The 17,377-nt window shown below is 39.0% G+C and overlaps 1 protein-coding gene across 11 annotated transcripts in view; it reads left to right on the top strand.

The window, feature by feature from the left end:
- ARB2A (ARB2 cotranscriptional regulator A) overlaps positions 1 to 17,377 on the top strand; it is a 466,145-nt gene that overhangs the window by 342,840 nt on the left and 105,928 nt on the right. The gene's annotated exons all lie outside the window — the stretch shown is intronic.

Raw genomic sequence — 17,377 nt, 5'->3', positions numbered from 1 at the left:
TAATGTGTTGAGAAGCTGTTAGACTGTTTTCCACAACAGGTGTATGAATTTACAGTCCTACCAGCAACATACGAATGTTCCAGTTTCTTCATATCTTGATCGGTTTGTTAGCCTCATTTGTTTTGTCATTGTAGCCATCCAGTAGGTATGAAGTGGTATAGTATTGATTTGTATTTCCCTAATGACTAATGACAATTGATTTATTGTCTTTTTGTGTACCTTCTTTGAAGAAACATCTATTCAAGTCCTCTGGCCATTTAAAAAAATTTGAGTTTTCTTTTCTTTATATCTTTTTATATATCAGACCTTTATCAGACATAAGATTTGCAATTTTCTTCTGTTCTGTGGGATATTTTTTATTCCTTTGACAGCCTTGCATGCACAGTTGTTTTCGGTTTTAATGAAATCAAATTTATCTATTTTTCTTTTTGTTGCTTGTGCTTTTGGTGTCACTAAATCCAAGCTCACGAGGATTTACTCCAAGGTACAAATATGAATTTTATAGTTTTGTCTCTATAATTTAAGTCTTTCATCCATTTTGGGTTAATTTTTATAAATAGTGTAGGATCAGTTCCATTCTTTGCATGTAGATACCCAGTTTTCCCAGCAGCATTTGTTGGGAAAATTATTATCACTCCATTGAATGGTCTTGACAACCTTATCAAGAATCAACTGAAAATAGGAATGAGAGATTATTTCTGGACTCTCAGCCCTCCTTTCCATTGATCTGTTTCTATCCTTATGCCAGTACCACATTTTTTGACGACTAAAGCTTTGTAGTAAGTTTTGAAATTGGGAAGTATGAGTCCTCCAATTTTACTCTTCCTTCTCAATATTGTTTTGACTATTCTGAGTCACTTAAAATTCTTTATGAATTCTAGTATCTTTCTTTCCATTTCCACCAAAAACACCACTAGAATTCTCTTGGGGGTTGCATTGAATCTGTATATTGTTTTGGAGTGCATTGTCATCTTAACAGTCTTCCAATTCATGAACATAAGATGTCTTTCCATTTATATCTTTTTTTACATTTCTCTGAGCAGTGTCTTATAATGTTTAGTGTGTGAGTCTTATTCTTCTTGGTTAACTTTACTCCTGGATGTTTTATCCTTTTGGATACTAATAAAAATAGAATTGTTTTCTTAGTTTCCTTTTTAGATTGTTCATTGCTAGAGGATAAAAGTACAACAAATTCTTTTCTGTGTTGATGTTGCATGCTACAGCTTTACTGATTTAGTTCCAAAAGATTGTTTTGTGCATTATTCAGAGTTTTCTACATAAAAGCTCTCATCATCTGTGAATAGAGATAGTCCTACCTCTGAAATAAAGGATGCCCTTTATTTCTTTTGCTGTCCTAATTGCTCTGGAAAAAAAAAAAAAAACTGGTACTATTGTGTAAAACTACCACAAGTAGACATCTTTGACTTATTCCTGATCTTAGGAGAAAAATTTTCAGTCTTTTTACCATTGAGATTGATGTTAGATGTGAGTTTTTCCACATAGACCCTTTATATGTTTTTTATGTGAAAGGTTGTTAGGTTTATCATTTTCCCCTGAGTTAATGAGAAATGAGAGTAGTCATATTCTTAGGATCATAATAACTACCAACACCAACCCCCCCTTCCCCAGAACCATCATTACACCCATAACTAGGAGGACTCAGCATTGTCACCACATCCCTGTATGATTTAGTGACTCCCTGCAGGTTGATAGAACCAGATTTTGAATCTGATCGCCCACACTCCACAGCATTTAAGAGCCCTGGGTGCAGCTCAACTTTCAGGAATGAACTTTCAGTTGAGTGTTTTGAAGACAAAAAGTCAAGTAAATATCCATGTGGTGCTTACATTCCACTAACCTTTTACTCAGTCATCAGGAACAAATTGTGACAGATTTAAATTTCAAAATATAATTACAAGCTGCATTGTTTCATGTGGATGGTGGATATGTGTAGAGATTATACATATATGCCTCCAAGGTTAGATCGATTTCCCTGTTGATTTCATTAAAAATATAACACCACATTGAAAATATGACCACAGATCAGGTACAAATGAGCCACCTCTCGGCACAGCTTCCCATGATCCTGTGCTCCTGATGACAGTGCCCAGAGTAGGACCCTGCCAATGTGCAGGAGCTTTGTTTCCACAGGACAGCTTTTTGTTCTGGAGGTTTACAGAGCTACCCAAATAAAACTTACTCTCTGCCCTTCATCCTCCATGCAAAATGAAAAATGTTTAGAAACATTAAATTCTTCTCATTCTTAAACCAAGCTGAGTGACTGAATTCTCAGCCTTCTCAGGGAAGAAGCTGAGTTGGGGTCTGAATCTCTGTCCCCAGCTTTACAGCACCCCAAAGAAACTCCCACAGGAGCAGCAAGAATACCGCAAGACAAATGCATACTCTTTCTTCTTGTCAGCGTCAGAAGGTGGGTTAGTGAAATTGGAGCCAACCCTCAAGTGCTTAGCCTTATACTCAGTAAGTGACTTATCACTTAGAATTGGACTACTCTACTAAAAGCCACGTAACACCAACCCATTCCTTGCTTTCCCGCAGCCTTTCTGGAAAGCCTTGGAAGAGACATGTTTGTGCAGAGTCAGGCAGTGATCAGTGCCAGGACAAACAGCTCTGACCGTGCTGTGTGCATTGCTGTGGGGAAGCACTGCCTCTGGTGCCCCCTGCAGATTACAGGGGTGGTGATGGACTCTCAGTCTGCCTCAACAGCTTCACGGTTGCGTCATTCCAGCGGCTGTGCCAACTCTGCGTAGGAAGCATGGGTGTATGTCACTAGTCAGGTTTCAAGTAATTTAGAGTGAGATTTGCCATCCCTGGTGCTTTTGCCTTGTTGTGAGGAGAGAAAAGTCTAAGCCTGGAGAGGGAAATTATTTCAGATTTTTCAGAGATTTAAGATAGAAATGTATAAATTTAATAATAAGATCCCTCGAAACAGAGAAGGAACCAGCCTTACAACTCGGAGAAAAGAATGTGATTAACAATGTTAAATGCTACAGAGTCAAGTAACAGAAGTAATAGGTCAAATGCTTCATTTCAATAGCAAGGATACTGTTGGTCCCTTTATTGAGAACAAATTCAGTTAGAGTAGTTAGTAGAAGCAGGTAACAAAGAATCCAAAGTCCTAACATTTGCCAGACTCTTTCCTACCTCAATTAAAAAAAAAATCTTTCCAACCTCACTTCAATAAGATCTTTACAATGATTCTGAAAATATTTTTCAAATGCTTCCATATCTTGTGTATCCTTTAAACAAGACAAGATTTTGAAGATTTTTATTTATTTGTATTTGGGAGGAAGAGAGAGAGACTGGGGGTGGGATTGGAATATTTCTTCACTGGTTCGCCCCCTAAATGTTCTCAACAGCTGGGGCTGGGCCACATAGCTAGCTGCCAGGAACTCAGTATGGGCCACCCATGTGGATGCCGGGAACCCAACTACTGGAACTATCACCACTGCCTCCCAGGGTGTGAGTTGGCCAGAGTCAGGCATCAAACCCAGGTACTCCACTGTGGGACATAGGCATGTTAGCTGCAAGGCCAAATGCCTGCCGCAAGCTAAGCATTTTTGACCTGAACTCTTCTAGAGTATAAGCAGAGTAGTTGTACATCTATGCATCTTCCTTAAAAATGGTTCATCATATTTTGAAAGAAAAACTATGGCTCTTTTTTTAGATCTACAATTTCAAAATTTAAGAAACAACTTCTAGAGGTAAGTATTTGGTTCAGCAGATGAGACAGTACTTGGGATACCTCATCTCATACTGAAGTGCCTGGATTTGATGGTCTTGGCACCACCTCTGACTTCAGCTTCCTACTATAGAACACCCTAGGTGATGTCAACTGACTTGCCTTTAATTTGTTGTGATTGTGTTATATTTGTGAAAAACAGAGCTATAGCAGCTGACAGCTGGTGTTTATACAGTGATCGTTGTAGGGGGGCTATTGCTGTGGGGTAGCGGGTAAACCCAGTACCTGCTGTGCTGGCATCCCATATGGGCGCCAGTTGGAGTCTCGGCTGCTCCTCTTCCAATCCAGCTCCCTGCTGTGGCCTGAGAGGGCAATAGAAAGTGGCCCAAGTGCTTGGGCCCCTGCACCCATGTGGGAGACCTGGAGGAAGCTCCTGGCTCCTGGATTCAGATGGGCGCAGTTCTGGCCGTTGAAGCCATTTGGAGAGTGAACCAGGGGATGGAAGACCTCTCTCTCTCTCTCTCTCTCTCTCTGCCTCTCTCTAACTCTGCCTTTCAAATAAAATAAATAAATCTTTAAATTAAAAAAAAAAAAGAATGTTGCTAGGAAGTCCAACAGTCAGACCAAAAACCACAAGAAGAAAATAGAAGACTTAAAATCAGTCTTGGAGATTTATGGGATACCATAAAACAACCCAACATACTGGTCTTAGGAGTTCCTGAAGGTGTGGAAAGAGAGAATGGATTAGAAGACCTATTTTATGAAATAATTACAAAAAACTTCCCCAATTTGGAAAAAGGATCTCCAAGAAGAGGAAGCACATAGAACTCTCAATAGACATGACCAGAAAAGATTTTCACCATGACACATTGTAGTCAAACTCTCCACAGTAAACATAAAGAAAAGATTCTAAAATATGTATGAAACACCAGAGTACTTTTAGAGGATCTCCAATTAGACTCACAGCTGACTTTTCATCAGAAACCTTACAGGATAGAAGGGAATGGCGAGATATAGTCCAAGTCTTAAAAGAAAAAAAAAAAAAAACCTGTCAGCCCAGAATACTGTACCCTGTGAAGCTCTTGTTTATGAATGAAAATGAAATAAAGACCTTCCATAACAAAAAGAATCGAAAGAATTCATTGCCACTCATCCAGCCTTACAAAAGATGCTTAAGGATGTGCTAGACACAGAAACACAGAAAGAGCCATCACTATGAAATACTAAGAAGCCAGAAAATCTGTCAGTAGAAGTACAAAAGAAATCCAAAGTAAACAATAGGAATATTTATGGAAAAATGGCAGGACCAAGTTATTACTTATCAGTAGTCACCTTGAATGGAAATGGCCTTGTCTCCAGTTAAAAGATGCAAACTGGCTGAATCGATTAAAAAACAAGACCCATCTATTTCCTACCTACAAGAAACACATCTTACCAACAAAGATACATTTAGACTGAAAGTGAAAGGATGAAAAAAGATATTCCATGCTAATAAAAAGCAAAAAAGAGCTGGAGTTGACTTCCTAATATCAGACTTCAGCATAAAAACTGTTAAAAGAGACAAAGAAGGTCACTATTTAATGATTAAGAGATCAATTCAACAGGAAGATCTAACTATAATAAATGTATATGCACCCAACTACAGGGTGCCTGGCTATATAAAAGAAATGTTAATGGAGCTAAAGGTAGACATAGACTCCAATACAATAGTAAGGGAGACTTCAGCAGTAGAGCCGTCAACCAGACAGAAAATCAGCAAGGAAACACAGAGTTAATTGACACTGTACACCAAATGAACCCAACAGATATCTACCAGAAGTAAGAACTTTCCATCCTACAGTTGCAGAACACACATTCTTCTCACCAGTGCATGCAACTTTCTCTAGGATTGATGACATGCTAGACCATAAAGAAAGTCTCAGCAAATTCAAAAAAATCAAAATCATACCATGCATCTTCTTGGCCCACAAAGGGATACAGCTAGAATTCAAGATCTCAGGAATCCCTAGATCATATGGAAACACATGGAGACTGAACAACATACTTCTGAATGAGCAGTGAGTCATAAAAGAAATCAAAAGAGAAATAAAAAATTTCTGGAAACAAATGAACATGACAACACATCACATCAAAACTTATATAGCAAATCAGTGCATGCATTAAGAAATTGGAAAGGTATCAAATAAATGAAATATCAGTGCATCTCAAGGAACTAGAAAAACAACAACAAATCAAACCCAAAATTAATAGAAGGAAAGAAAGAATTCAAATTAGAGAAGAAATAAAATTGAAGCTAAAAAAATACAAAAAGTCAGTGAAATGAAGAGCTTGTTTTTTGAAAAAATGAACAAAACAGATACACCACTGGCACAGCTAACCAAAAATAAAAGAGGGAGAAAACCCAAATCAACAAAATCAGAGATGAAAAATGAAATGTAACAACAAATACCACAGAAATAAAAAGAATCATCAGGAATTACTACAACAAGCTGTATGCCAACAAAATGGGAAAACTAGAAGAAATGGACAGATTCATAGACACATGCAGTCTACCAAAATTGAGTCATGAAGACAGAAAACCTAAACAGACCAATAACCAGGATGAAAATCTAATCAGTAATAAAGACCCTCCCAACAAAGAAGAGCCCAGGACCGGATGGCTTCATGGCTGAATTCTACCAGATGTTTAAAGAAGAACTAATTCCAATTCTTCTCAAGCTATTCAAAACAATTGAAAGGGATGGAAACCTCCCAAACTCCTTATATGAAGCCTCCATTACATTAATTCCTAAGCTGGAAAAAGATGCAGCAGAGAAAGAGAACTATAGACCAATATCCCTGATGAACATAAATGCAAAAAATCCTCAACAAAATATTAGCCAATTGAATCCAACAACACATTAGAAAGATTTATCCCTAGTATGTAGGGATGGTTCAGCATTTGCAAATCAATCAGTGTGATACATCACATTAACAAACTGAAAAATGAAAACCATGTGGTTATCTCATTATAAGCATTTGATAAAATACAACATCCTTTCATGATAAAAGCCTTAAGCAAATTGGGTATAGAAGGAACATTCATCAACACAATTAAGGCAATCTATGACAAACCCACGGCCAGCATCCTATTGAATGGGAAAAAGTGGAAGCATTCCCCCCAAGATCAGGAACCAGACAAGGATGCCCACTCTCACCATTGCTGTTCAATATAGTCCTGGAAGTATTAGCCAGAGCCATTAGGGAAAAAAAAGAAAAAAGAAAAAAAAGAAAGAAATCAAAGGAATACAAATTGGAAAGGAGGAAATCAAAATATCCCTACTTGCAGATGACATAATCCTTTATATACAGGATCCAAAGAACTCCCCTGAAAGACTATTGGAATTAATAAAAGAGTTTGGTAAAGTGGTAGAATATAAAATCAACACAGAAAAATCAGTAGCCTTTTATATACAGACAGTGTCGTGGCTGAGAACTCTTAAGATCAGTCCCATTCATAATAGCTCCAAAAAAGAATGAAATACCTTGAAATAAATTTAACCAAGGATGTCAAAGATATCTATGATGAAAATTACAAAAAATAAATAGAAGACATTAAGAAATGGAAAAGAATTCCATGTACATGAATTGGAAGAATCAACATCATTAAAATGTCCATACTACCAAAAGCAATCTACAGATTCAATGCAATCCCAATCCAAATACCAATAACATTCTTTGTAAATCTAGAAAAAAATGATGTTAGAATTCATGTAGAAACACTAGAGAACCTAAGTAGCTAAAGCATCTTATATAACACAAATAAAGCCAGAAGCAGCATAATTCCTAATTTCAAGACATTCTACAAGGCAGTTATAATTGCAACAGCCTGGTATTAACACAAAAACAGACTTATACTAGTGTCTGCTAATACTAGCTGATAGAATCAAAAAGGGAGAGAACAGTCCATCATGGGAAGCGGGATACACAGTAAACTCACAGAATGGCAGATGTCCTAAATAGCATTCTGGCCTCAGGATCAGCCCTTAAGGCATTCAGATATGGCTGAAAAGCCCATGAGAGTATTTTAGGCATGGAAAGCCAAGAAACCCTGGAAAAATCAAAAAAAAAAAAAAAAAAAAAAAAAAAAGGAAGACCTAAATGGAAGATCTCTGCGAGTGAGATCCCAGTGGAAAGAATGGGGCCATCAAAGAAGGAGGTACCTTTCTCTGAAGGGAGGACAGATCTTCCACTTTGACTATGGCCTTGTCTAAATAAGATCAGAGTCGGCGAACTCAAAAGGCTTCCATTGTCTTGGCAACTCATGACTAGAGCCTAGGGAGATTACTGACGCCATAAACAAGAGTGTCAAATTGTTAAGTCAACAACAGGAGTCACTGTGTACTTACTTTTCATGTGGGATCTGTCCTTAGTGTGTTGTCCAATGTGAAGTAATGCTATAACTAATACTGAAACAGTATTTTACACTTTGTGTTTCTGTGTGGGTGCAAACTGATGAAATCTTTACTTAATATATACTGAATTGATCTTCTGTATATAAAGATAATTGAAAATGAATCTTGATGTGAATGGAATGGGAGAGGGAGCGGGAGATGGGGGGGTGTGAGTGGGAGGGAAATTATGGGGAGGAAGCCATTGTAATCCATTAACTGTACTTTGAAAATTTATATTTACTAAATTAAAAATTAAAAAAAAAACAGACTTATAGACCAAGGGAACAGAATAGAAACACCAGAAGTCAATCCATGTATCTACAACCAACTTAATTTTGACAAAGTTCCTAAGATCAAATCGCTAGAGCATGGACAGTCTCTTTAATATATGGTGCTGGGGAAGCTGGATCTCCACAGCGGAAGTATGAAACTAGACCCCTATCTTACACTTAACACAAAAATCCACTGAAAAGTACATCAAAGACTTAAATCTTTATGTCCGGATACCATTAAATCATTTGAAAACATTGCGGAAACTTTGAGAGACACTGGAATAGGCAAAGACTTCTTGGAAAAGACCCCAGAGGCACAGGCAATCAAAACCCAAATTGACAAATGGGACTAATGGGGGTGGCAGTGCTGTGGTGTAGTGGATAATGCCGCTGCCTGTGGCACTGGCATCCCATGTGGGCACCGCTTCAAGTCCCAGCTGCTCCACTTCCAATCCAGCTCTTTGCTATGGCCTGAGGAAGCAATGGAAGTTGGCCCAAGTCCTTGGGCCCCTGCACCCACATGGGAGACATAAAGGGATCTCCAGGCTCCTGGCTTCGGACTAGCACAGCTCCAGCCATTGTGGCTATTTGGGGAGTGAACCAGCAGATGGAAGTCTCTCTCTCTCTCTCTCTCTTTCTCTCTCTCTCTCTCTCCCTCTCTCTCCCTCCCTCTCTCTCTCTCTTTTCCCCCTTTCTCCTCTCCCCTCTCCCCTCTCCCCTCTCTGTCTCTTCTCCTCTCTAAGTAACCCTTTAACATTAAATAAATAAATCTTTCAAAAAAGCAAAAAAAGGAATCAGCAAAGTGAAGGGGCAACTGACAGAACAGGAGAAAATATTTGCAAACTACACAACTGATAAAAGGTTAAAATCCAGAATTTATAAAGAGCTCCAGTAATTCAACAACAAAACAAACGATCCAATTAAAAAATGGGCAAGGGGGCCGGCGCCGCGGCTCACTAGGCTAATCCTCCGCCTAGCGGCGCCGGCACACCGGGTTCTAGTCCCGGTCGGGGCGCCGGATTCTGTCCCGGTTGCCCCTCTTCCAGGCCAGCCCTCTGCTGTGGCCAGGGAGTGCAGTGGAGGATGGCCCAGGTGCTTGGGCCCTGCACCCCATGGGAGACCAGGAAAAGCACCTGACTCCTGGCTCCTGCCATCGGATCAGCGCGGTGCGCCGGCCGCAGCGCGCCGGCCGCGGCGGCCATTGGAGGGTGAACCAACGGCAAAGGAAGACCTTTCTCTCTGTCTCTCTCTCTCACTGTCCACTCTGCCTGTCAAAAAAATAAAATAAAAAAAAAATAAATAAAAAAAAAAAATGGGCAAGGGACTTGAACAGGCATTTTTCAAAAGAGGAAATTCAGATGGCCAACAGACACTTGAGAAAATGCTCAGGATCACTATCAGGGAAATGCAAATCAAAGCCACAATTAGGTTGTGGAGATTGTAGTGGCTGTATGAAGGGAAGGGGGAATAGGGTTTGGAGCATGGGCAGGGGGAGTGCCACTATATTCCTGTATATATGAAACTTGTATAACTTAAATAATATATATATTTATATATAAGAATGTTGCTAAATCAAGTAGGCATCAAGAAGGTTTTTAAAGATATTAATTGTAAATTACTCCTTTTGTAATAATCAGTCATTAAATTCATGTAAATGTTACAAATTATCACCTCATTGTTTTATGACACCATTCTCCTTGCAAAATATGTATTGCCTTTGAGATTTAGACCAAAGAGAAGAAGTAGGGAAAGCTCCATGTGGGAGGTTATTACGCTGTTCTTGACTCTCCTATAAAGGCAGTCTCACCGACACCACAGGTGAAGCAGCTGTTGCCGCTTCTGTGTCACATCATTAAAGTAGGTCATGTAGAGCCATACATTTTTATCTTATGGGCCAAGGAATTTTAAGTAAAATACTAACAGAAATGTAATGCTTCTAAATGAGAAGTGAAAGAATCTTTATCCTCTTTATTTGAGTTTCCAGAAATGACATACTCCATAAAAAATTGTATCACTTTTATTTTTAAGCCGAGTTTCTTGCATTAGTCAGTAAACAATTTATTTGGTGAACATTCTCTGTGCACATTTATACACCATGTGAACATTTAGGAAACAGAAGGTGCTTGAAGTTGTGAGATTTAAATATTTTCTCACAGTTGATCCAGTGATACTGCAGTTGAAATAAAACCATATATAAATGAAATACCACTTTCTCCTAAAATGCAACGATAGATTTTCAATCATTGTTTTAATGAGGACCATAATTATTCCATTTATTTGGTGGAACATCCTATAAATGATTAGCATGCTTACCCTCATCTGCATTCTAAGACTCACCCTAAAACTCTCCCTGCCCTCGTCACATATGTATGCATGTACTTTTTATTCCATTATCTGCCTACACGTATTTTTATTCTACCTTTCTTGAAAATACTATTAAATTTTGAAAACTATACATAAACAATGATTTGGTTTCTCATTTATATTATTTTCCAAAGCATATGCATATGTATAAGCATTCATTTTTTAAATATGTTATGCAAAATAAGAGCTGTGTAGACCTTAGGTATCGTACCAGAATGTGGCAGCAAAATGTTAGTAGGCAGCAGAACTGGTTTTGGTCATCTCTCAGACATCTTTGTGTGGCCCCAAACCAACTCCTGTTCTTCCTCCAGATTCTCTGCATCCTCACATTCTCATAAGCCGCAACATTGTACCTCTATACTTCCTTAGTGGCTGAGTGTCTCATAAGCACCAGTCAGGCACTAGGCACTGAAGGTTCAGAACTACACAAGGAGCTCATAGGCTAGAAGGAGGGATGAGATGAGAATATCAAGATAGCTCTACCAAGTAACCAGTGTTAGAGGAGTGGGCACAGAAGCAAATAACTCAGTGAGATTGGTGTGGGAACATTCTAAGGAGCAGGCAATAACGTGAACTAAGACTTGAGGAGTTAACTAGGAGCTAAGTGGAGGGGAAGGGAAAGAGACACAAATAGTGAGGACATAAAAGTCAAGAATAGGAGGAAAAGTGAAGGAAGTTTTTTTAAAAAAGATTTATTTGTTTTATTTGAAAGGTAGAGTTACAGAGAGGGGAAAATAGAGAGATCTTCCATCTGCTGGTTCACTCCCCAAATGGCAGCATTTGGGGGGAGGGGTAGGCCAAAGCCAGGAGCCAGGAGCTTCGTCCCAGTTTCCCACTTGGGTGCAGGGGCTATCTTCCACTTCTCTCCCAGGCACATTAGCAGGGAGCTGGATCGGATGTGGAGTTGAACGGCCAAGACACGAACCATTGCCCACATGGGATGCTGGCATTGGTTTAATGTGCTTTGCCACAGTGCCAATCTCAGGAAATTTGTTTTTGCTGAAAATCTTAGGCTGTGATTAGTTACTGCAATTGAGAGTTAAATATAGTAGTAAAAACCCTGACAGCCATAACCAAAAAGTTATATAGTTCTCAGTGTCTAATTACATGAACTTTCCAAAGTGCATTGGTACACAATTTGTTATTATTCAATTTAAAAATTAATTGTAGGGGCCGGCACTGTGGAGTAGTGGGCAAAACCTCCACCTACAGTGCTGGCATCCCATATAGATACCAGTTCGAGTCCTGGCTGCTCCACTTCTGATCCAGCTCTCTGCTATGGCCTGGGAAAGCAGTAGAAGATGGCCCAAATCCTTGAGCCCCTGCACCTGCGTGGGAGACCAGAAAAAAACTCCTGGCTTCTGATCGGCTTAGCTCTGGCCATTGCGGCCAATTGGGAAGTGAACCAGCAGATGGAAGACCTCTCTCTCTCTCTGTCTGCCTCTCCTCTCTCTGTATAACCTTCAAATAACTAAATAAAATCAATCTTTAAAAAAATAAATAAAAATGAATTGTATATCCTAAGAGGACATTAAATAACATAATATATAATTTACTTAATTGTGATACTTTTGTTGGTGGTGTTACCTTTTAAGTCAGAAAATCATTATTCCTGTGACTGACTTTTACATTGAGTTAAGTCATAAAACTGAGTTCTAGGGTTTTAAAGACCTTTCTTCTGGGAGCTAAAATAATTAGGTGCTTGCATAAAGTTTCCTAATGCTTTGCCTAATGCACTACTGCTGAGGTGGATTCATTCTGAGAGGAGGAGCGTGGTGGGGGCAAGAGGCACGGAGTCACCACACAGACCCTGGGAGCCAGGTGAAAGTGGGCCAGAGGCCAGCCAACCGCAGACTCGTTTATTTCAGTTGGTACAGCAGCTTAAATAGCCAAGGCAGCCAATCTGGCCAAGGGGCTAACCAATCACAGCCTGTTTCCAGGCAGTTTCCGAAGCCATTGAATCACAGCCTGTTGCCAGGCAGGCTCCATTGCCAGCAGCCATCTTGTCATGGCCTTCTCATTCCACCACACACTACTGATCAGCAAATCTAGAAAACGTAATGGTTTTAGATTTGCTGGACTATTTTTCAAGATTTTTTTTTTTTTTTTTTTTTTTTTTTTTTGACAGGCAGAGTGGACAGTGAGAGAGAGAGACAGAGAGAAAGGTCTTCCTTTGCCGTTGGTTCACCCTCCAATGGCCGCCGCGGCCGGCGCGCTGCGGCCAGCGCACCGCGCTGATCCGATGGCAGGAGCCAGGAGCCAGGTGCTTTTCCTGGTCTCCCATGGGGTGCAGGGCCCAAGCACCTGGGCCGTCCTCCACTGCACTCCCTGGCCACAGCAGAGGGCTGGCCTGGAAGAGGGGCAACCGGGACAGAATCCGGCGCCCCGACCGGGACTAGAACCCGGTGTGCCGGCGCCGCTAGGCGGAGGATTAGCCTAGTGAGCCGCGGCGCCGGCCCTATTTTTCAAGATTTTGATAGAAAGTTATTAATCAGTTGTTTTAAGTTTATTACAATATCATAAAGTAATCACTGGGAAAAGTTGGATCATCAAAAAGGTCATCAGACAGGGCCAGTGCTGTTGCATAGCTGGTAAGAGCTGCTGCCTGCAGTGCAAGCACCCTACATGGGCACTGGTTTGAGTCCTGGCTGCTCCACTTCTGATCCAGCTCTCTGCTATGGCCTGGAAAAGTAGGAGAAGATGGCCCAAATCGTTAGGCCCCTACACCTGCATGGGAGACCTGGAAGAAGCTCCAAGCTCCTGGCTTCAAATCAGCCCAGCTTCAGCCCTTGCTGCCATTTAGGGGGTGAATCAGTGGATGGAAGACCTCCCTCTCTCTCTCTCTCTCTTCCCCGTAACTCTGCCTTTCAAATAAATAAATAAATATTTTTTTAAAAAAAAGAAAAAGATCATTAGACTCCAAAGACAATGTATGTCTTAAGTGCTGTTTCCTTTGTATGCAAAAATGTATATCTGATTAGAAACTCTGATGACTCTTACTGAGCAATTATACTATTTCCACCCCAAAGTTTATTATATGAGAGAGAATGCCCAGCATGATACTGGAGATAGCATATGTTTCAACAATTTTGCATACCAAATGAAAATTATTTATATAACGCTGGACAGAGCAGAGGCAGTCTGAGGACAACAATAAAAACCTTTATAAGAATTATTTAAAAATACTTAGCAAGGTGTAAAGAACGATACAGCTCTTGGTATAACTTTTTTTTGTGAAATGAGGAAACTGCATTTAGGTCCTGTTATCCAGTCCAATATTACGTACATCTATAAATATTATGTGCCTTAATGCATATGGAAATCTTTATAAAACTTCTAGAATGAGTCCTTCATTGCCATGTACAATTTGCAGTAATTTTTTTTTTCCTAAATCATGCAGAATCTGTAGTGTCAGAGGCAATCCCTGACACCAAGTCTTGATGGAGTGCTTTGTCTTCACAAACACAGGGACACTTGTTAGCGTGTTATTTCAGCAGACACATTTGAAGACAGGTTCCAGATCTGTTAGGATCCAACACTGCCACGTCTGTTTCTTTTGAATATCTATTACTTCTGGGGGAAAAAAAAAGTTTACAATGAAACATGTGTTGCATAAAGAATTTTGAAGTACCTGCCCAAGAGAGTAGGCTCAGGTTTAGTGCCTTCCACTGGACAATTGCCTTTTCAAACCCTTACCACCAAGAAAGAATAGCCAGAGAGGTATATCCTAATAGTGTGCAATGTTTCTAAAAGTTAACTATGTTTGAATTTAATAAGAATGTTTAGAAAGAGGAAGCTAAGTAATTATTCTGAGAACACTGAGATTTTTTTCTGGAGGCTATTTGTAACTTATCTTGTGGTAGAATATAGCTCATACAAATCATAATGCCAGAGGAGTTATTTTTCAACCATTTCTTAAAGTGGTTTACATGTCATAGTTGAAGCAATATGAAAATTCATTCTAAAAAAGCATTTCCTAAACCATTTATTATTCAGTGCCTTTTCTTTCTCACCCAAGAGAGATAGCTGTACCTAGGTCTCTGTTGTTTGTGAGTATGTGGTTTCTTTAGGGAATAATCTACTACAAAGCTCTAATCCTAGACTGGTGTTCTCTTGTTTCCTAGTGCATTTTCTATGCCATTTTTTTTCCAATATTAAACTAGCGTATCCTCAGAAAATGCAAACTACTTTTAATTGTGCCAAGAAAAACATAATCAGGAGAATAAATTCCTTCTCCTCTCTCACTACCCACTTTCCTTCATTATTATAAAGTAATAGAAAACTATACATGAACTGCTTAGGTTCACCTATTATTTTTAATTATCTATAGCACTTACATGGATAATTCAGAAATTTCTTGCCCATAAGCATGTAGTAACATTTTTAAATGCCACCGTTAAAATGTACTGTGTAGTTATTTTGCAGATTTAAATACGAACACGTGAATTCAAACATGCATACATGAATATCAAGCTCACGTCTTACAGGAATTAAAAAAGAAATTGAATACAATCCACTCCTTCAAATACTGCATTAGTACAGACTCTTCCACTTTAACTTACATAACCCCAATTCAAGCTGCTTACAAAAAAAGGAAAGTGGAGGGAGAAGATATTGATGCATGTAAACTGAAAAACCCAGAGATAGATTGACTTCTAGGGTGACTAGATCTTGGGTCTCAAACTCTGTCATCAGGACTCTTTGTCCGACATCTTCTCTGCTTTGCATTTTACTCTCTTGCCCCAGCAAAGAAATTGAGTTGTAGGATGGGTTGTGGTTGGCTAGCCTAGACCAGTATCCATAGCTCTGAGGGGTCTGGGGTAGGGTATGGCACTGTAGTTGACAGTCCAATGAAGACTATGTGAATTGAAGAGGAGTGCTTTTCCAAGGATGGGTTTGGGATATGTCCATCATAGTTATCCTTGTGTCAATTTCTTTGGTTTATTGGAAATTTTAATATGCATACCACACTCAGATTTCATGCTTCTGATGCAAAGAGAAGAGGAAGTGTAGGATAACTAAACACAAAGAGATTCTATATTACAAACTCGAGGTAATCCATCGGCTGATACTCGAATCCATGTGCTGAAATAGACTTAATGCTAACACAGTTTCCCAAACCATTTTTGCTGTGTTTACTGATTACTGCCTGAAGCCTGAGGCCTGCTGTATGCAGGGCCTCTTTTCAAGAGTATTAATTTCAGTCAGTAACTGCAAAACTTTGGAGGAGCTCACTCATCTACCCAGCCATATCTTGAGATAGCTTAACGGCATGTATACCATAGTCCAGTTGGACATGTAAATGTTCATTAGTTCTTTGTGCTAATCCTACTTTATCTATTGGTAGAGGAGCCAGGTGAATCTTTTCAAGGGAGAGATGATATTTTTAGATTATTTTTCCAGTATTTAATTTCTCTCCTGATTATACTTTCATTTGATATATCTTTTTACAAGTAATAATATATTATAATAACGTGTTTTATAGAAATTCCTTGGGATTAGCAGAGTCCTTGAATTTGTTATCTGTTTCTATGCTTAATGAAAAATAATCCTTAAAGTATCAGGTAAATGTTTTATTTTTTAATTGCAATGAAAAAAAATCCAGAACCTATTTTGTCACTCATGAATTATTTTGTATTGAATTAAACTCATGTAGGTTTTTCTAATTAAGACTTATTTATTTATTTGAAAGAGAGAAAGGGAGAGACAGAGAAAGAAATATCCTCCATCCTCTGATTCACTCCCCAAATGGCCACCATATCTGGGGCTGGGCCAGACTGAAGCCAGGAAGCAGGGACTTCATCCGGGTCTCCCACATGGGTGTAGCACCCAAGCACTTGAGCCGTCTTCTGCTGCTTTCCCAGGCACATTAGCAGGGAGCCAGATCTGAAGTGGATCAGCCAGGACTGGAACCGGAACCCATATGGGATACCAGTGCGGCAGGTAATGGCCTAACCCACTATACCACAATGCCAGTGGCCCCCATGTAGATTCTTATAGACCTCTTGTTTTTGTTCTTTTTTCTTAGATCCTGATTTTCTCTTTTCATTTCCAAATTTATTTCATTATATAGGATCTTCTTGTATTCTGCCTTTAATCTCTAGTGGAAAGAAGCAGGGATATTAGTTAATCAGTAAATTAAGCAAAAAGAATCACCATGTATAAGCCATTCTTCCTTCTCTCCTAGCCTCAGAGAAGGTAGAAAATAAATGATTAATGTATTGTACACAGTAAACATTAGATGATAATGGTTTGTATCAAAAATTTGTATAATAAACAATAATTTTAGATAACAATGTTTTATATACACAAATTTAGATAATATTGCCTGGTGACTATGTTTCAAAATGAGATTACTCTCACAAAACAACTTATTCATTAGATACATTGATAGATAAGTCATTATATTATAAAATATCATATTTCATTGATAATAAGACACAATTTTAACTAGCTCCAGTTTGAATACATCTTGCAATTAGAGATAAGAGAGCGTAATATCATGAGCTTAATTGGCTATTTTTTTCTTTCTATATGGCACATAAAATAATTATGAATCTTAAAATCAATGGTGTCTTAGATTTGATGACATATGATTTGACTATTAC

Source organism: Oryctolagus cuniculus, chromosome 14 (assembly GCF_051225735.1).
Source record: "Oryctolagus cuniculus isolate XC-2025 breed Fujian yellow rabbit chromosome 14, ASM5122573v1, whole genome shotgun sequence".
Classification (NCBI taxonomy): Eukaryota; Metazoa; Chordata; class Mammalia; order Lagomorpha; family Leporidae; genus Oryctolagus; species Oryctolagus cuniculus.
This window is presented reverse-complemented; position numbering and strand designations above follow the sequence as displayed.